The sequence below is a fragment of the Lissotriton vulgaris genome, chromosome 7 (assembly GCF_964263255.1).
Source record: "Lissotriton vulgaris chromosome 7, aLisVul1.2, whole genome shotgun sequence".
NCBI classification, from domain to species: Eukaryota; Metazoa; Chordata; class Amphibia; order Caudata; family Salamandridae; genus Lissotriton; species Lissotriton vulgaris.
Genome location: NC_141695.1, coordinates 1,379,087,504 through 1,379,108,459, shown reverse-complemented (window position 1 = coordinate 1,379,108,459; position 20,956 = coordinate 1,379,087,504). Strand labels below are relative to the sequence as shown.

Here is a 20,956-nt window from a genome sequence, read left to right as displayed (position 1 = left end):
TCAGAATTTCCTATGCGGGATAGCACTCTCCACTCAGTTAGTTCCTTCGAACACTTTTTCATTTGTGACTCTGACACATACTTCAATAACCTGTTTGTTTCAACAAGGTAAGTCTTACTGAAGGGTGCTTTTTCAAGCATATATCCTTTGGAAATATGTAGTATTGTTTCATATTACTCGCGTTTTGCAACTCTATATTAGATCAGTATCGGAGGCTCATGAACTTTGTTAAATATTTTATTACTCTTAATTTCTTAGCGAAGGTGGTAAGCAGCATATCACTTTACAAAGCTTAGTTGTGTGTTTTAGAGGGAATGTATTTAATGTACATTACAATAATGTAATATGTGTATATCTAAGATGCATTATATAATGCTATGATAAAAAGAGAAATGAACTTTCAAAATTGTTTTTCTTTAATTTTGTGATATGGGCTATCTGATGATTGTGTACCAGGCTCTCCACAGTGACCGCCTGTTTTTTGTCATGACATTGACCCATGTCCTGTGGCCGTTTTATGGGTTTTCTCATTTGAAGTGAAACATTACAATAACAAGCATTTGCAAAGCCAATAGGTCTCGCCTCTGCAAGAGGTACTGGCTTTGCAAACAGGTAGTTGCCATGTTGAACACCTGCGTAGCTGCTGTTCAGAATGGCTAAAGGCTAGTGGGGTAAAGGAGAGTGACGTGTTATGGAGTGGCATGGAGTGGTGAAAAGTGTTGTAGAGTTGAGTGGCATGGAGTAGAGTGGAGTATCATGGAGTGGTGTTGGGTGTCATGGAGGAAGTAGAGTGTCGTAGAAGGGCATAAAGTGGAGCAGAGGTGAGTGGCGCAGAGTGTTGTGGAGTGGCATAGAATGTTGTGGAGTGGTGTAGAACTGAGTGGAGTAGCATAGAGGGTGTTGTTTAGAGTGGAGAAGAGTGTTGTAGAGTAGAGTGGTGTGGAGCAGAGTAGATTGTCGTTGAGTGGAATGGCATAGAGTGGAGCGGCAGAGTGGAGTAGTGAGTCATAGAATAGAGTGGAGTCAAGTGACAAGGAGTGGCATAGAGGAAGTTGCGTAGAGGGTCGTAGAGTGGAGTCGTGTTGTAGAGTGGATCTGAGTGTTGTAGAGTGGAGCAGAATTTAATGGATTAGAGCATAATAGAGTGGAGCATCAGAGTGTATAGTGTCGTAGAGTGGATTGTTGTAGAGTGGCCTAGAGTGAAGTATGCAAAAACAACACTTGATGGACAGAGTGAAGTGGGGTAAAGTACTGTGGTGTAGAGTAGTTTGGAGTAGAGTGCAGTAGCGTGGAGGACATTGGTTTTGAGTAAAGTGGTGTAGAGTGCATTGACTTACAGTGACATAGAGTGTAGTTGCGTAGAGTTTAGTGGTGCAGAGAAGAGTGCAGGGGCGTAGAGGGCAATGACGTTGAATAGATTGTCTCAGAGTAGAGTGAGTTGGCGTAGAGTGGAGTGGTTCAGGGTAGAGTGGAGTGGTGCAGGGTAGAGTGCAGAGGTGCAGATTAGAGTGGCATAGAGTGCAGTAGTGTAGACTAGCGTGACGTAGAATGCATAAGAGATTAGAGTGGACCCAACCGGACGCTCAGACACAGTTACTCTCCTTGTTCTCCATGATGTGTCTCCTACCCCCTCCACCTCCGCTTCCCTTCTTCATCCTTTGGCTCCTCCCCTTTCCCTTCCTCTCTCCCCTGAATTCCTCTCCACCTGCTTGCTTTGTCTATCCTTTTGCCTATGCTCCATTAAATTCTCCCTCCCCTCTCCCTTTTACTATACCCCTCTCCCCTCTACATACCATTTTTCTAAAAATGTAACTTGTAACTGCTGTACCTGATGTACCAATGTAATATTTGTAAGCTACGCAACTCTCTTCATGTAAAGCGCTCTGATGCCTCCGGGTCTAGCCAGTGCTATATAAAACTCAAGTAAATAAATAAATAAAATAGAGTGATGCAGAGTGTAGTGGTGTAGAACGCAGTAGAGTGGCATTGAGCTTAGTGATGCAGAGTAGAGTGCAGTTGCATAGAGTAGAATGCTTCATAGCAGAGTGGTATAGATATAGAGGTGCAGAGAGCAGTGACATAGAGTACAATGGTGAAGCAGAATAGGTGGCTTAGAGTTCAGTGATGTAGAGCGCAATGGTGTAGAGTGCAGTTGTGCAGAGTAGAGTGGTTTTGAGTTCAGTGGCAGAGAGTGCAGTCTTGCAGAGTAGAGCGTCATAGAGTGCAGTGGTGCAGAGTAGAATGGTGTTGAGTTCAGTGGCAAATAGTGCAGTCTTGCAGAGTAGAGTGTCATAGAGTGCAATGGTGCAGAGTACAGTTGGCACAGTATAATCGAGTGCAACGGTGAAGAGTGGCATAGCTTGCATTGCAGTAGCGCGCAGTGGCGTACAGTGCAGTAGTGCTGAGTAGAGTGGTGCTGAGTTCAGTGCCTGAGAGTGCATTCTTGCATAATACCGTGGCATAGATTGCAGTGACGTGAAGTAGAGTGGTTCATAGTAGAGTAGTGAAGAGTAGAATAGAGTGGCCTAGAGTGCAGTGGCACAGAGTGCATTGGTTTTGAGTAAAGTGGAGTTTAGTGCATTGGTGTAGAGTGCAGTGGTTTAGAGTAGTGTGGTGCAGAGTAGAGTGGTACAGTGTAGAGTACAGTGGCATAGAGTGCAGTGCTGTAGCGTGGTGCAGATAGTGTTAGTGTGGCGTAGAGTGAAGTAGTGTAGAGTAGATTGTTTCAGAGTAGAGAAAAGTGGTGTAAAGTGGAGTGGTGCAGGGTAGAGTGCAATAGCATATAGTAGTGGCGTAAAGTGCAGTAGCATGGAGTGGTGCAGAGTAGAGTAGAGTGGCGCAGAGTGGAGTAGAGTGGCATAGAGTGCAGTGGTGTAAGTAGATTGTTTCAGAGTAGAGTGAAGTGACGCAGAATAGAGTGGAGTGGTGCAGGTTAGAGTGTTGTGGCATAGGGTAGTGACAAAGGGTGCACTGGCCTAGAGTGCAGTGGCATAGAGTGGAGTGTTGTAGAGTAGAGTGGCATATAGTGGATTGGCGTAGACTCTAGAGCAACAGTGCTTAACCTTTTGCCTTCTCTGGGCCCCTTTTGAGTCACTTCTTCAAACCAAGGGCCATGGCCTAAGCAATTTCTACAAATGGAACCTCAAAACAGTACACACAATACAGAAGTAAGTATACATACAAAAATACACACATTCTGAAATGTTTTAGTTCAGAAAGAAAAAAAATCAAAAATCAAAATGTTAAGTTGTAAAGCTTTTTTTAAAACATATATTTATTTCTAAAAACAGTTAGGGATATCCTAGGCTCTGGCAACTCACATTGAGTTTTGTGCTTTTATTGCATGCTCACATTTTGTCTGCACAGTCAGCTGAGACCAAAAATCGTTCATTCCTGCTTTTGTTTGAGGTACTTATGTTGCTCCCACAAATCAAGGTATGATACTAACTTAGGGGCCCATTATGATCGCGGACGGACTTGAGTCACATCCTCTATTTTTACCATTGCGGCAGGTGCGGCTTCAAGCTGCACCCGCCGCAATGGTAAAAATGCATACATTGCATTTGTATGCAGAAAGCGGCAGGCACCGTGCGGTGCCTGCCGATTTCTGCAAACAAATGCAGGGGGGTATTATACGTACCCCCTATGTGCACCCCCCACCCCCCCTTCACCCAGGGGGCCCGCAACGGGCCCCCGCAGTGAAGTTCCACATGCTTTTCCACAGCGGAAAACCCGCCGCGGAAAAGCATTTTTTAAAGCCCATCCTAATATGGCTGGCGGTGTCTGAGAGACACCGCCACCATGTTAGAGCTTTTCAGCCGCGGTTGTAAGCCAACTGCGGCGGAAAAGCTGTGGACGGAAACCAGGACCCACCAGCCATCCTAATGTGGCGGTGGGTCTTTGGTGGGTCTGCTGCGGTTTTTCCGCATCCTCCGGCCCGGCGGTGGCTTCCGCCGGCCCGGAGGATGCGGAAAAACCACACTCGTAATAGGCCCCTTAATTTTTAGGTTCCAATTTCAAATTGCTTCACGAATACAGAGCGTTTCAAATGTTCTAATTTACATTTTTATGTATATATACTTTGGCAATGAGCTCATAATGTTTTATTTTCTAGCCTGTTGTGGACTCCCTTGATTAGGTGTTGTGGAAAACCAGAAGTCTGCAGGCACCAGGTCAAAACTGCTGTCCTAGCTGCAGAACACAACATTCCAGGTGTGCTCAATACACTTGCGGCTAATTAGCCAGTGAGCTTACACTACTCTTTCCTCCCCAGCCTCATGTACATCTGCTGTGTGCTAGTGGCTCTTGGTAAATCTTTTCATTGTGCTACACCCATTGCTTTGTTTAATACTTAGTTGTCTTATCATATTAATTTCATTTTACAACGCTTATTTCCTCACTTTCCAATTATGTTAATCACGCACAGTGTGAGCTCAGTCTCACATTTATTTTTCATACCATTGAGAAAATGTCTGTGACACAAAATACACTTTAGTTCTTGAATTCTGAATTATATTTGTGCAGCTGTGTTGTACTGAAAGCGCCATATCCTAATTGAATGTCGCCAGGGAATCAACTCCTTCCTTTATGATTCAAAACACTTCTTGACATTTTTCTTGGGACTTCCAAAACCTGCATAACTTTTGATAATTACCATTTTGTGTCTGCCCTATCGTACTCTTTCACGTCTGCATGCATGCTTAATATTCGAGTTAACAAAAACACGTTGGAGTATTCAAATGGCAATTCTCAATGGTGGCCCGAGAGGTTGCAGCAATAAACGTGAATCTAAAATAGGTTCTCAAATTTTTGTGTGTTAAGTATGTGCTTCATTGTTTTACGAATAAGGTCTCGGGGGGCAGCATCCACGGGGAGGTCTGTACCCGGGCGAGATTGAGGACTGGAGCAGGCCAGCGACTGCGGCGGTTTGGGCTCATTTGGGTTATGAGGTAGCCCAAGGGTATAAAACCCTGCATTTTGTATACCAGCCACCATTTTAGTATTCCTTTGTTTGTTGTTTGAGATTTGTTTGTTTTGTCTGTTATTGCTGCTATTGTGTGTTGTCTTTGCTTTGCTTTGAGGTAGGATGCCAGCTGCTTCCCTGCCTTGTTGGCCCTGCACAGATTTACAGATTTGAATTTTGCTAGCCACGACCCTGCTCGTTCGCTCAGAATCTTGTTCAGTTCGTATTTCTTTTTTGTGAGCGTGGTGAGTGTATTCTTGTCCGCTATGTTTGCGCAGTGGCCTCTCTCCAGTGCTGCTATTTCGTCTTCTATCTCTGAGATTTTTTTGTTCCTGCTCCTGTTCATTCTCGATTTGATGTTTATCAGTTTTCCTCTTAGAGTTGCTTTGAGGGCATGCCAAATGGTGCTTTTCCCCATCTCTCCGTTATCATTGTGTTCAAGGTAGTCCTTGAGTGCTACCTCTATCTCTTTCACATTCTCCTTGTTCTATAGGATGTCGTCGTTTAGTCTCCATCTTCTCGTCGGGTTCTCGTTGTGTTTCCCGCTTAGGGCGAGGGATACGTGCGCGTGGTCAGAGATCGTTATTGGGGCTATCTCCGTGTTGTCGATTAGGTGTGTGTGGTTGTTGGACATCAGTATGTAATCGATCCTGCTGTAGGAGTTGTGCGGGTGTGAGTAGAAGGTGTACTCACGCGCTGTCGGGTGCTGTAGCCTCCATGGGTCTGCTAGGTGGTGTTTGATGCATAGGTCTTTCAGGGTGTTGCTGCTTGGTGAGTTGTGGCTTGGTCTGGTTGGGTGCCTATCCGTGGCCTGATCCATTGCCTTGTTCATGTCGCCTGCTGCGATCAGAAGGTCTTCCTGTGGTAGGTCATTTAGCTTGCCGTCTACCATTTGCCAGAACTGTTTATCTTCGGAATTTGGTCCATAGATGTTGGCAACGTGTATCCGATCGTTACCTTTCTGGATGCTTGCTATTAGCAGGCGTCCGTCTTCGTCCGTGTTTGTCGTTTGGATGGTGAGGTTGGCCTTCTTGCTTAGGATGGTTATCACGCCTTGTTTCTTCCCCTTTGCTGGCGAGCATAGGACGTCTCCTATCCATCTCGCTTTGAGTAGCTTTGCTTCTTCCTCTGTGAGTTTTGTCTCTTGTAGCATGTATATGTCTCCTTTAAGTTTCGCCAAGTGCTCTATTATTTTCCTGCGTTTGATTGGATGGTTCAGGCCTTTAACGTTCATGCACACCACCTTTAGGTTCGTTGTTAAGCTGGCCCTTGTTGGATCTGTCATGGGGGTTTTGTGTTTCCGCAGGTGTTTCTGTCTTCTTTCTGGCTTGACCCCCTCTTGCCAGTCTCTGTTCCATTGTGTGCACTGAGTGCCCCCCCGGGTATTTGAGTGTGTGGGATGGGGTAGTGGGTAAGGAATGGATATAGTAAAGAAAGAAAAAGGAAATATACGTTGCACAAATGCCTGTTGTCTCGTTAGCAATCATTTCCACCTGCCCCTCTCGCCTGCTCTGTCCTCCCCCCACCCCCCAGCCCCCCCCCTCCCCCCGCCAGTAGAAAAACGGGTGTGCGACAGCAAGGGTCCTCACACTCCCCCCCCCCCCGTCCTAACAAGTCTCTATCGCCACCATTTTATATTGGTGTCACAGTGGCTCATAGCATTTTTCCCACTTACCCACTCCTAATTTCGAGCTTTCAGGGTTTGGTTATATTGAGGTTGGTTTTACTCTGGACAGGCTTTGGATTGGAACAGGTGTACCGGGGGAAGGGAATTTTGTATGGTAGTCGCTTTGAAGGAGGTGCAGGAGCAGTTGGCCAAGAAGTTGGCATGGTTAAGGAAGTTTCTTGTTGTTGACAGTGGCAATCCAGACTGAAAGGGAACACTAACGTCTAGATGAGGTAGGAAGCTTAAGGTTTATTAGGAAGTTAAGTTAGTTAGAGGTTAATAGTTGCAGTAAAACTGTATGGGGGTTTAAAAGTCTCAATTGCTGAAGATCAGCCCAGGAAGAGGTACAGACTTCCAGGTTGAAGTTTTGGGGGGGTGGGCATTTAGTGGGGGCGAGGAACATTTAGTGGTAGGGTTTAATATAAAAAGATGTTTGTATAGAGAGGTTTTAGTATTGTAAAGTGAAAGGCCCAGGGTTCATATGTGATGTGCACCTGTTTCAATAAAAGTGCCCCTTTTCACACAAATTTGGTGTCAGCGGCCTTTGCTGCTCTACCTCTTCCCCAAACACAGAATTCTGAAAGAGTTTAGGATTTTCAAGGATGTTCCATCTGAGCTTTAACTTGCTTGCAATGAAATATTCAGACCATAAAGTCCCACCTTGAAAATTATCTCATTTCTACTAAATATTTTCTCTAACACTTTCAGCTGGTTCAGTGCGGTGTATCGGGTAAAAAAGGGAATGGTAGTGTTGGCAATTGTGACAAATTTTGCACATTGCTTTCCTTTCCACTATAAGTAAATCTGTGATGTTGGGCAAACTCCTTAATTGTGCTTTTATTTATTTCATTGTTAGGTCGAGCCTAGAGCCAGGAAGCATGCGCTGCTCGGCAATACTTATTGGAGAGCAGTAGATGAATAGAACCCCCGCCCACTCTCTGCCCATATGTGCCATTGGCTTGTGTCATTGTCTGTGCTAAATGCTGGCTTCTGATTCGTCGATAGGCTTGTTAGTCCCGCCTTAGTACCGCCTCCTCTTCATTTGTCACCTCCCATGGCAACTGGCCCCTTTACTTCGGTTGTCACATAATACCTGTTATTTAGACTGTGAGCAATATTTTCTTTAATGAGGTTCTCCTACCGCAGGCACCACATGCTCCCATTGTCGCACCTTCTACCCCCTCCCTCCTGTTGTCCATGTCTTCTCCCCCACCCGCCCTCCCGCAGTCCGTGCCTTCTCGCCCCAAGCCCTCCCGCTGTCTGTGCCTTTTCCTCCCGCCCGTCCTACCTCCAGTTGTCCGTGCCTTCTCCCTCCCTTCCCTCCCTCCCTCCTTCCCTTTGTCGTGATGCCTACCATTTGCCATTCAATAGGTCTCGCGTAAATGCGAGACCTATTGCATTGGAAATGCTTGTGTAGGTAATGGTGGAGAGATTCTGGGGAAAGCGCTGTACTTTCCCTCCATCGATATAAGGTCCTTCTTGTGCGCTGTGTCACTCTTTTCTTGCACTGTCTGTGCTATTCCTCCACTCTTCTTACTGCAATAACACCACATTACATGTTCACCTCGGCAGTTGCAATGGGGATTTGGGGGGGTGGCCGACCGGAGGGAGGCTCGCCCCCCCGGGGAAGTTTGGGGCACCAGGGGATGGGGGGGAGGAAGTGTGGCAACAGGGGCTCGCCGTAGCTGGCGTATTTTGGGCTGGTTGGGCTGGTTGGGCGGTTTGGGCTCCTTTTGGGCTGGTTGCATATTTAAACCGGCCATTTTGTGTCACCACACTGTTTGGTGCGGTGACACAGCAGCCAGGGTGTAGACTTTTTTGTGTGCATTTCGAGGCCATTGTATTAGTTTTAGCGCGATTGTGAGGCGGTTGGTCGGCGCTACGTGGTTTATTGTGGCGAGTGCTGAGGCAGTAGTTTGCAGTTCGGGGAGTGTGTCGTGCGAGTCGGTGGACAGGTATTTTGGCGGCGTGATGGCGGAGGGGGACGATCCGCTTGTGGCAGAGGCTCTCCGGCTGCTGTGTGAGGCGGGCCGCTTGGACGTATTGCGGCCCGGCCTCAAGGTAAGGCCACAGCGGCGCGCTGCCGATGGCGCCGCTGCGGCTGTGGCGGCCTGTGATCCGCCGCGGTCGTGGCTGCGGCCGGCCCAGCGGGGCGGGAGGGGGGCGGAGGAGCGAGGGGCAGTGGGCGGCGCACCGAGGCAGCTCCGCGGGGTAAGGCCAAAGGAGGCACCAAGCGGGTGTGGCGAAAGGGGAAGAAACAGCCCCTGCAATTTATCGAGGATGTGGTAGGGGAGGGGTGGGGGCGGCTCGCGAGGCAGTGACGGAGCTCGGGGGGCAGGGGGAGGGGGGATGCTGGCAGGGGCCTGGCGGAATTGCAGGGGGGGGCAGTGGAGAGGGAGGGCGGGGGGCTGAGGGGGGAGAGGGGCACGTGGTGGTGGGGGAGGCGGTGCAGAGGGGGACAGGGGGCCGAGAGCCGGGGAGCTCGAGGGGCAGTTGGAGGGGGGAGCCGGGGGGGCGGTTTCCCCTCTACTGATTGAGGAAACTGATGTGGAGGAGGAGGTGTGGGGGAGGGGTGGGGGGGTGGACACAGAACTAGACTGGAGCTCGTCCTCAGCGGAGGAGGGGGGGCGTGGGGGGCCGGGGGGGTTGGCGTCGCCGGGGCGGTGGGGGAGGGGTGGGGGAGCGGCCAGGCGGAGGGCCGTGGCGGGCATGAGGCGTTGGGGGGGGCGCGGAGGTGGCGGTGCGACTGGCGGGAGGGGTGAGTCGGGTATGGGGGGAGGGGTCGGTGGGGGTAGTGGTGGGGGGGAGGGGGGAAGTGGTGGGCAGAGGGTGCTTTTCGGTGAAGGGGAGGGGAGCGGTGGGGCGGCTTGGGGGGGGGGTGGATGGGGTTGTGGGCGCGGGGCGGTGCGGGCCCGAGTTGGGGTTTCGGGGAGTGGGGTGGGACGGGGGGGGTGGAGCGGGGAGGGGGGTTGGGACCTGCGGGGCGTAGGGATCCCGTCGCGGCGCGGGGGTCACTCGGCAGGTTGGGGGAGGGGAGCAGCGATGGGGTGGGGGGGTGGGGTAGGGGGCAGCACGTGGGGGGGTGACGGGAGCGGTTTTTACCCTGGCATGCTGGACTCCACCTTTTTTCCTTGGCAGGAGCTGTTTGCGAGGCGCTCGGGGGAGCAGCATGCGGCTCCCACCCACTGAGTGGATGGGCCGGCTCTGTTTGGTGCGGACGGCCGAGCTCCAGCGAGGGACCTACATCATGACCATGTCGAATGGAGGCGGGATGCGTCTCCACGGCCCCTCCCCGAAGGGTCTTTACGGCCGCCGGGGGTAGGGGAGCGAGGATGGATGTGAATATTTCTAATCTGAATGCGAGTGCGGAGGATGGACGGGCGAGTGTGGATTTGATGGACTTGATGCGGGTGTGTCGGGAAAGAGCGGGTTTGAGCCGGCTGGAACCCCATATGGGGGGCCGGGGTGGTGTGGAGCCGGCTGCTGGAGAGTCGGAGGAGGAAGGAGAGCTTCGGGAGGACGGGGGGCTTGTAATGTTGTTGACAGTGTATTGCAGGTGCCAGCAAGGCAAGAAGCGCCAAGGGTGACGGCCCCCTCAGCTCCACTGGTTAGGCGGCGAGATCCAGCAAGGACGCCGACCTTGACGCCAGGTAAGACAGATGATGGCGCAGGAGGTGGCAAGCGGCGTTGTGTGCAGGTTTCAGTGGAGACGGGGGGCGACGGGGAGGATGGGTGGCGGCTGGTGCGGGGACGGTACGTACAGGACGTGGGCGTTGGCATGGACGGAGCAGCGCAGGGCCCAGGGGGGCCGAGCGCGGGCGGTGGGTCGCCGGCGGCAGGGGAGAAAGAGACGGCAGGGGGGGGAAAGGAGAGTTGTGTGGTGCCAGTGCTGAAATTACCGTACATGGGGCTTACCAAGCCGCTGGGGGCCCACCTGTCGCCGGCGACGAAAGAAAAGATCTGGAAAGGGGAATACGTTGACATACTGAAGCTCCTGCACAGGGAGTTGACGTCCAAGGAAGGGTCGAAGGAGGAGGAGCAGGAGTTAGCTAGGCGCCCGAAGGTTCCCCTGACGTTAGACAACTGATCGGCGGCTTTCCTCATTTATGCGAGCGTGTATTGCGAGAAGTTCCCGGACCGGTGCGTCGCGCTGTTCAAATACATGGACGTAGTGCGGAGGGCACAGGTGACCTACGGCGGGTACGCGTGGTCCCACTACGACGAAGAGTTCCGGGCGCGCATGGCGGCGGATCCAGAAGCGCAATGGGGGGAGCTGGACTCAGATTTGTACCAGCAAACGATGGGAGGGGCCAAGTTTGGCCGCACCATTTACACAGCGAGCGGTTTGCTGCTGGTGTCGCCCCCCTTTGCGGCACGCCCCACCCGTGGGGGGGTGGGACAGGGAGACTCTGGCAGTCAGGCCGCAGTCGAGGCCTGCTGGGACTTTAATAGAGGGGCCTGCGGGAGGGCGGCGTGCCGATTCCGGCACGAGTGCTCGTCGTGCGGACGGAAGCATCCAGTGCTGCGTTGCTGGGGGCCCGGGGGCCCGCTGGGGCAGCAGCCCGCACAGGGAGGGGCCCCAGCCAGAGGGGGACCGGGCGGGGGACGGGGAGGGGTCAGAGCGGGGGGGGAGCCGGGGCCCTGGGCAAAGGCTTGTATGCCGGTTAGGATCGAGTGGATGGAGCCCTGGTTGGCGGCATATACGCGGGCGGAGGATGCTGCAGTGTTGCGTCGGGGTTTCCGGGAGGGATTTAGGCTGGGGTACGAGGGCCCTCGGATTGCTCGCTGGGTGGACAATCTGAAGTCAGTGAACGCGCACAAGGGCATCGTGCGCGAGAAGCTTTTCAAAGAGGTCAGGGAAGGTAGAATGGCGGGCCCCTTCACGGCACCGCCGTTGCCGGGATTGATCATTTCCCCCATCGGGGTGGTGCCCAAGAAGGAGGAGGGGCAGTTCCGACTGATACAGCACTTGTCTCGGCCGGAGGGGGAGTCGGTCAATGCCTACATTGCGGCGGATTTAGCGTCGGTGACCTACTCATCGGTGGACGTGGCGCGGCGGCTTGGCGCTCTGATGGCAAAATGTGATATCAAGTCGGCTTTCCGGCTTCTTCCGGTACACCCGGTGGATCACCAGTTACTGGGGATCCAGTTCCAAGGTCTCATCTTTGTGGATAAGGCGCTGCCTATGGGGTGCTCCATTTCATGCGCGCTGTTTGAGCGTTTCAGCTCATTCCTACAGTGGGTTTTTTCCAGGCGCACAGGCTCGGAGTCAGTGACGCACTATCTGGATGACTTTTTTCTGGTGGGGCGGCCCGGTGCGGAGGACTGTCAGCGGCAGCTGGATGGTTTGGCCGGGTTGATGGGGAAATTTGGGGTTCCCCTGGCGCCAGAGAAGACGTGCGGTCCCAGTACAGTGTTGTCCTTTCTCGGTATCGAGCTCGACTCGGTCGCCATGGAAGCACGCCTACCGGATGACAAGAGGTCTGCAATGATGGCTTTGGTGGATGGAATGTGGTCGAGGAGGAAAGTGACGGTCCGGGAGGTGCAGGTGTTGTTGGGCCATTTGAATTTTGCCTGCCGCGTGGTGCGGGCGGGCCGAACGTTCTGCCGGCGTTTGGGTTTGGCGTTGTCCAGGTTGCCTTTGCCTCATCACCATGTGCGCCTGTCCGCGGGAATGAAGGAAGATCTGCGCATGTGGCGGGCATTCTTGGAACGGTTCAATGGTGTGCCTATGGCGCCGGCGGAGGACTGGGAGTGGGACGTCACTATGTACTCGGATGCGGCGGCGGCTTCGGTCTGTACTGGGACGGAAAGTGGTGCGTGGAGCAATGGCCGGAGCAGTGGCAGGCGGGAGGGAGGAGCTTTGCGTTCTTGGACTTGTTCCCGTTGGTGGTGGCAGTCCCGGTGTGGGTAGGGTCGTTGGCGCATAAACGTGTGTTGTTTCGAGTGGATAACATGGCTGTCGTGCAGGTGGTGAACAGGCAGTCGGCCAGGGACCCGCAGGTGCTGAAACTGATGAGGGTGTTTGTGTTGCGCTGCTTGGAGAATGACATACTGTTTCAGGCGCGCCACGTCCCGGGTGTGGACAATGACATTGCCGATGCTTTGTCTCGTTCACAGTGGGAGAGGTTCCATGGGCTAGCCACGACAGCAGAGGAAGCCAGGATGCCGGTGCCGGAGGACATGTGGTCGGTGGGCGAGGCCGGGTCTTTCAGTTGGTGAAGGCGTCGGTGGCGGTGTCTACATGGAAGGCTTACGAGCTAGCTTGGGAAGAATTCCTGCAGTCAGGTGTGGTGCAACAAGGGGACCGGTGGCGGCGCGAGGACCAGGTGGTAAGGTTCATGCTGGCGCTCATGGACAAAGGTTTGTCGCGGGTGTCAATTGCGGGCAAGTTGTCGGCGGTGGCGTTCATGGGCAAGATGTGGTGGGGGTACCCCCCGTCGGCGGGAGAACTGGGGACTCGGTTGCTGGAGGGGTGGGTGAGAGAGAAGGGTGCGAAGGTGCGGCAGCGCCGTCCCATCACGGTGGAATTACTGGAAGGAGTAATCGGCGCGCTCCCGGGGGTGTGCAGGGATGAAGGCGAGGTGATACGGTTTTCTACCTTGATGTCATGGCTTTTCTTCGGGGCGTTTCGAGTGTCGGAGTTGCTGGGTGGAAAAGGGGGGCGGGGGTGTTGTGGGAGGATGTGGAAGTGCGAGGTCAGGAGGTGGCGGTGCGTTTACGACGCTCGAAGACGGACCAGCGGGAAGTTGGAACTTGGGTGGTACTGGGACCGGGCGGCCAGGAGGGGGTGTGCCCGGCGGCGTGGGGTAGGTGGTTGATGGCGGACGGTGGCGAGAGACAGGGGGAGGTTTTTGGTCGGAGTGGGGGGGACGGAGTGACGGCGTCTCAGGCTTTGTGGGTCCTGCGGCGCGCCCTGCGGTACATGGGGAGGATCCCCTGGCTTTCGGGGCGCATTCCTTTCGGATCAGGGCGTCAACGGAGGCGGCACGGAGGGGTTGGGGTAAGGAAGAGATACAGAGGCTGGGTCGGTGGAAGTCTGATTGTTACAGGACGTATGTGCGGTTGAGGGAGGCGGAAGGGTTGTTGTCACAGTGATTCCCGATTTTGATATGTGTGTCTTTGCAGGTGCGGTGGCGGGGCCGGCAGTGGCTGTTCTGAATGTATATATTGTGGGACATTCATTCGTCAAAAGGGCAGAACAAGCTGAGTGGGACAGGCATCGGACACTCAATTTGGGACTGGATACGGGGTTGTACAGGTGTCATTGGAGGGGAAAAGGGGGTAGGCGGTGGCATGAGTTATTGCCCTTGTTGAACTCGGTGGTGAGAGGAGGGGTTTGCCCGGATGTGGTAGTGATTCATCTGGGCGAGAACGATTTAGTGCAGTGCAAGGGGTTGGCACTACTCAAACAAATGAAGGGGGACCTGAGGGAGATCAAGAAGCAGTGGGCGGGCTGCCATATTATATGGTCTGAGTTTATTCCCAGGCGGGTGTGGAGGGGGGCTGAGCGCCCAGGAGCCATTGACAGGGCACGGAGGAAGATCAATCGGGAGATGCGGGATTTCTGTGCCAGGGAGGGGGTGGGGAGAATGGACCACCCGGAGTTGCGCTATGGTGCAATCTACTTTTTCCGGGAGGATGGGGTTCACCTGTCCAGGTATGGCATGGAGCTGTATATAGTCCAGCTGAAGGAGGCGTTGGATGGGGCTCTGGGGGTGCTCAGGTATCCCAGGAGGCAGGAGTCCTAAAGGGGGGTCGAAAGTCGTAAGCGACTTTCGAGTGGCGCTGTCCTAAGGAGATAAGGTGGTTTTGCTGCAGGCCTGGGGCTGTATGGTAGCGGGGGTGAGGTCATGGAGGTCATGGGGGCATGCTGTAGAGGGGTAGGTTGCTGAGCGGATGTGTTGTTTACTGTTGCAATATTTGGGGTAACAATTTAGGGGTGGGGGTGGGGGGGGCTGTCAGGCAGTTGTTATTTAGTGAGCAGTAGTTTTGTTCGGCACAGGCCAGGTGGGACTTTGTTGTAGGTGCACCTGATTCCAATAAAGCGGCCTTTTTCACACATTTTGGTTGTCTGTGTCAGTGCTTCCCCCCTCACCTACTGGTGTGCCCCAATGGGGATTTGGGGGTGTGGCCGACCGGAGGGAGGCTCGCCCCCCCGGGGAAGTTTGGGGCACCAGGGGAGGGGGGGAGGAAGTGTGGCAACAGGGGCTCGCCGTAGCTGGCGTTTTTTGGGCTGGTTGAGCTGGTTGGGCGGTTTGGGCTCCTTTTGGGCTGGTTGCATATTTAAACCGGCCATTTTGTGTCACCACACACTGTTTGGTGCGGTGACACAGCAGCCAGGGTGTAGACTTTTTTGTGCCCTCCCTCCCTCCCTTCAAGGAAATTTTTTTTGGCTTTTGGGGTTTTCTTCCGGGGTGCTGAGGGGGTTTCTGGGTTCTGGTTTTGAGGGGTTTTGTTGGCTGATGGTGCACTGGTTAGGGTTCAGTTGTGTTGTCGCTGGAACAGGTGCTGTTTCTGGGGCGCTGTCCTAAGGAGATAGGGTGGTTTTGCTGCAGGCCTGGGACTGTATGGTAGCGGGGGTGAGGTCATTGAGGTCATGGGGGCATGCTGTAGAGAGGTAGGTTGCTGAGCGGATGTGTTGTTTACTGTTGCAATGTTTGGGGTAACAATTTAGGGGTGGGGGTGGGGGGGGGCTGTCAGGCAGTTGTTATTTAGTGAGCAGTAGTTTTGTTCGGCACAGGCCAGGTGGGACTTTGTTGTAGGTGCACCTGATTCCAATAAAGCGGCCTTTTTCACACATTTTGATTGTCTGTGTCAGTGCTTCCCCCCCCTCACCTACTGGTGTGCCCCAATAGTCTCTTTGTACGGCTGCCGCTCGGCGGCCTCACCGAACCGTAGCTTGTCGGTGCAGCCAGACTGCTCGCAAGGTTCAAATGGCAAGATCGAGCGCCTCCTGAGTTGAAGGGTTTCATTTGAAAGCCTGTAAAAACAAATTCAGGCTCTTGTGCATGTACATTGAGCAGTCCTTAAACAGCATCCATAGTCTTTTGCCGTGTATTTAAACGGAACGTTGCAGCTGCCTGGGTCTGGTCTAATCACAGACCCATTAAAGTAAAATAAACTCGTCGGATACCTTTTGATGCCTGGGCAGATAATGTGAAACAAGTGTTTGCAATGCATTTTTATTGTTTTGAATTCTACGGCTTAGAAAAAATATTCCCTATTTCGTAACATGGAGATGCAGCAAAATGAGGATGGATTTTGGGATGACAGTTTTTAGAATGCAGACACTGGGCTTATAGCATGTAACAATATTATCATGTCTTGGTTTCAAATTAACAAACCGCACTGCTTAGCAGGACAACATTTTTAAGCTAAGTGTATTGGTTTCTGTCAACAAAGCTGTAACACTTTGATTCGAAAGATACAAGTGATTATTAAGACCAAAAAAATCTAATTATGGTGCAACGTCGCATATTGTAATCTACCAACCACCATTAGCGAATGAAGAAACTGAGCACGGTTTTCCTCAAACATTTCCAACATATTAACAGCCTACGAATTCAATGCTCAAAATAAAAATAATCACTTAAAGAATCCATTATCAAAGATGATATTGGGTAGTATGTTACAAAAAAGTCATTCTCTCCCTACATCTTTTAAGTTTTTCCTTCCGACCTAGCTGAACACTCACCTACTTCACTGTTCTCTCCGCCCCCACACACACTCCTTTTACCGCTTTGTTCCTTCGTACCTAAATATCAGGCTTCTCTACTCCTCCTCCGCCCACATCTCCACACTCACCCTTTCAGTGCACAGCCTCCCTCAGCTTCTATTGTGTCTTCACCTCTACCTCCTTCCCTCCCTTTCCTTCTCATTCCCTCCTTTTCCTTCTCATAGACTGACTTTCTGCTTCAGCTCCATATTTACTTTCAAGGTCATATACCAGAATTCTTCATCTTCCTCCCTAACCGTCCTTTACCCGCAAGTTTTTGTTACACCCTTTACCGGAAAGCCTCTTTTTCAACCCATATAAACCCCTTCTCTGCTCAAATCAATTTACACACTAGGTCCACCTCACCACCTGCCAGGTCTCCTCCACTACTTTGCCACTTAACTTTCACCTAACTACCACGTTCTCCTTGTACCCATGTCGGTACTTCGTGAGGAAGTCCCTCAAGGACCTACTCAAGACTTTAACATGGTTAAATCCCTATTAATCTATCTCTTTGCTGAGTTTGACTCTCCTTCCGTGAACCTCGCTCCCCGTTTCCTTCCAGTCATCACTGACCATCCCATGCACGCGCTTCTAGCACTGCGTGAACCTTCTTTACTCGAGCCACTGCCTGCATGCTCCTAAACGCTTCCTCAATCAGTAAGATTAACAACCACATCTTGGACCTCATCATTGACTGCACCCTGAACCCATTTCATTTGAGTCCATTTAATCTAGATACAAGATTCACTTTCAAACCTGTATAGTTAAGAACATTAAAGGGGATGCAGCCTTCTACTAGAAGACTTCCTTGCCGACTAATCGCACTAGCCACTTTATTGGGGAGTGTAAATTAAGTCTAGTTAAATGCATGCTGTCACCCTCCACACTGTGCCCTTACATGCTAATTGAAACACCCACTTAATGCCCAGCCTTTGCCAAGCTCTTTCTGGACTCCCTATCTCAATCGCTATTCAACTCCACAGGCTTTGTATATTTAGGGGCTTCTACACTTTGATCAACAAACGAGATACAGTTTAAATGCATCATCTCCAATCTGAAAGAACGAGGCCTGCTTACAATTATTTGTTTCTCTCTTACACACACTCTCACTCCTATATCTGCTCTTCCTCAAACATTCACATAATCACTCTCACTTGTTCTCAATTTCTCTCGCGTTGCTGCCAACAGTTTGACCCTCATATATATACATTCTCGTCTCTTACCCCCTCCTTCTTGAGTGACCACTGTGCCATCTCCTTCACCTAGATTCCATCCAACAAGACAAAGCACACTCCGAGAGAATCACACTAGATGCACTTCAGAGTCTTGGTAAGCCTTGCCTAAAGAAGATAAACACCCTTGTTACGGTAACCACGCAGAAAGGGCGCAATGCCTAGCAGGGGTCTTTGATCTTTGGCGAAACGTAACACTCAGTGCACTTGCACTCTTTAAAGAAATTTCGTCTGGAATCCATAGGTCATCGGTTTTGGCAGTTGCTCGAGGCTGCATTTCAGACCATAATTTTTTGTCCTCTAGGCAGAGTGCTGCCTTAAGCAAATCACTTTTGGTCCTGATCCTGACTGATTTTGACCTATTTTTGTCTTGTGAGTGAAGTGTAGCTTGTGGATTTTGACACTGACCCATAAGGTTCAACAAGCTGCACCTTGCTGATGAGCTAGAACCAAGGCTGAGTTTGATATAGTTGTTCCTATATGGGGTGGCATTGTGGGCAGCAGAATGGACCGAGTTGCAGCCCTGAGTAATGACCAGAGGCTGAAATGAATTCAAGCATTCAGCCCATCACGTTTTCTTTCACTTAAAACTTTGGCACTATTTGACAAAAACTGCATGAAAGTTTCTAATAAAATGGCATTTGTGGCTAAGGTTCGACAAGTGTTCATGCAGATACATTTTAGGGAGTAAAGGGTGGATAAAGAAGGGTGGGTCTCGTCAATAAACAATAGTTTTCCATTTTTCACTCCACGTCAGATACTGCTCTCTGCAGCAGCAAAAACTATTGAACGGTGTTGCACCAAAGTTGGTAGGAAACTAGATGTTTACTCGTAGAAGTTTCTTTTCTTGTTTTGTTATAAATGTGTTCAGTATTGTTTGAGATATTTATGTTACAAAAAGATGTTTGCAGGCTTTTAAAGAGTTACGCTGTCCATTAATTTGCGGTTTTGATTTTACAGTTCCATTTAATAAAATAAACTCCATTATCTGAGGCAGCTTTTACGGTCTTGCCTGAGACAGCGCATGCACTATCGCTTGCGAGACATTTTATTTACCTACAGGGGTTTAGAGCACACCCATTGCTTACCATTGGTTTGTTTCATTGTCACTCATTTCCTTGCTTCTCTTTTTTTTATTCTTTGGGGAGTTTTATATAGCACAAACTTGACCAGAAGGTATCAGAGCACTTCAGATGAGCACCTGTTGCGTTACAGACAGACACATTCACTTTGTTGAGCTCGGGGAGATTAAGTGATTTGCCCAGAATCACAGGATGTTGAGCGTCCCTGCTAATAATCGAACTCGGTTCCCAAGCTTCGAGGTCAACCACTTTAGCTGTTAGGCCACCTCCTCTCCCCTTTGCTCAGCACATGCCGGCTTCACTTCCTCTGTGTGTTTGTCCCTCCCCTGGAGCATTGCCCAAGTAGTGTTTCCTTGCCCAGTGCATTTCTAGTGCTTGCACTTTCTGTGCTCCTTTTTTAGGTCTCCCTAGGCAGCACTTGCACTGTCTCGTGGAGACATGCTGTATTCAGCTATGGACTTGAAGCTCTGCCCATTTTCTTTCCATCTTTTCAATTGGCTCCTGTTACTGTCCTTTGTTAACCCCTTCGACACTCATGACGAGCTGGGCTCGTCATGGTGTAGCCCGCTCGCACACTGATGACGAGCCCAGCTCGTCACGCAAAGTGCGATTTTGAAAAACCCAGCGCGCTAGCGGAATTCCGCTAGCGCGCATGCGGTTAATAGTGGCTTTTGATTTGTGAATAGGTTTAGTAGTCCCTTCTTAGTACCTCCTTTTCTCATGTTGTAACCTCCCATAAGGACTACCCCTCTTGCGTGTGCTGTTACTCAGTATGTTTTATTTACAGTCTGTGAGTACTACTTTCTCCTACGTGCTGTTGCAGGCACGACACGCTCTCCCGCAATGCACAACTTTTCTTTTGTTGTGTGCGACTCGCCCAACTCTATTTTTGCAAAATTTTATTTTTCCCCCAGGGCTTCCATTTTATTAGCAATGGCGGTCGCGCGTGATATATTTTCAAAATGTGCAAATCGTCCAACTTGCACCTTTTTATTTCTAAAGCATGTTTTTTTTAGCAGTGCTGCACGCTTTTACAATAGCAGTCGCACACCTTTCTTTTTTTTGGAGTAAGCAGCCAATGGAGGCCGCATGCCTTTATTTTCAACTGGACTTTTAACTTAAAGTCCTTTATCTTCTGTAGGTGGGCTCTGTCATAGTCTGTGACCCTGTCATCTCTCCCTCCCCATCTACTGAGCTCTCTGTCTATCTATCAATCCTAGCTCCGTCTCTTCTCCCGCACTCACTCTATCCCATACTCAGTCTCTCCTGCCATAAACAAGTTTGCATTCCTCTGCCTTTCTTCCTCACTTTCTCTTCTCATGCATCAAGCCTCTCCCTGTCCCGCCTGCGCGGTCCTCTCCCTCACTCTGCTGACTGATGTCTTTTCTCCCTCTCTTTCAGCATCCGCTGGCTTTGCGATGGGAGTCACCGCCAGAGATTTCTTACTACAGCTTAAGACAAGCACTGACTTTCTACCTAAGCTCTTACTGCTCCCATCTTTCACACCCTCCCCACCCAGTCCTCACCTGCCCCTCAATATGTCTCTAGTCGCCACTCCCTCACCCCCCAAACACCATGGATCAGCTTGCCGTAGGACTGTGTGTCACTGAGAGATATCTCACTACAGCTCCCTGCATGCCCTTGCTGTCTCCCTATCCTCTCCCTGCTCTCCTTTCCCCAGCCCTCTCTCTCTGTTCTGCTGTCTCGCCTAACCCTGCAGGTACCAGGACACGAATTGTGGGACTACTTTCACAGTTGTGCTCTCTCTCCATATCTTTATTTCAGTCTCTCCCTTCCTCTTGTCTCCGCTGTAACGGCCCCCCCCTTCCACTCCCAGGGATCAGCTTGGGTGTCAATTCCACAGTTGTCTTACTGCAGCTCAAGACATGTGCAGTGTGTCTCCTGCACTCTATTCCTCCTCGATATGTCTCTCCTTAATTTTCTGTTGCCCCTCTCTCTCTTCTGTCTCCCCCGTATTACATTACACAAGGTCAGATCCTGTGTATCTTTTGTATGTATTTATTTACTTACTTACGCTGGAAAGTTCATCAGTAAACACTTATAAGGTCCCAAAGGCGACTGCACTCCAAACCAAAACACATAGGTAAAATTCATTTTCATTCACAACGTCAATAGCTCCAACTCTCGCAAATGCAAGACCTATTGCATTGCAAATGCTTGTTCAACGTGGTAGTGCTCAAGGAAACAGTGCCCTTCCAAGCTGTGGTTGCAATGTATTGCCAGAATATTTGTGTACAGAACCTGCATTGGGACAACTTAGTATAGAGACTA

The 20,956-nt window shown here is 51.0% G+C and overlaps 1 protein-coding gene across 2 annotated transcripts in view; it reads right to left on the bottom strand.

Moving 5' to 3' along the window:
- The window catches only part of DOC2A (double C2 domain alpha), a 1,262,769-nt gene that overhangs the window by 303,359 nt on the left and 938,454 nt on the right, over window positions 1–20,956 (bottom strand). The window lies entirely within an intron of this gene.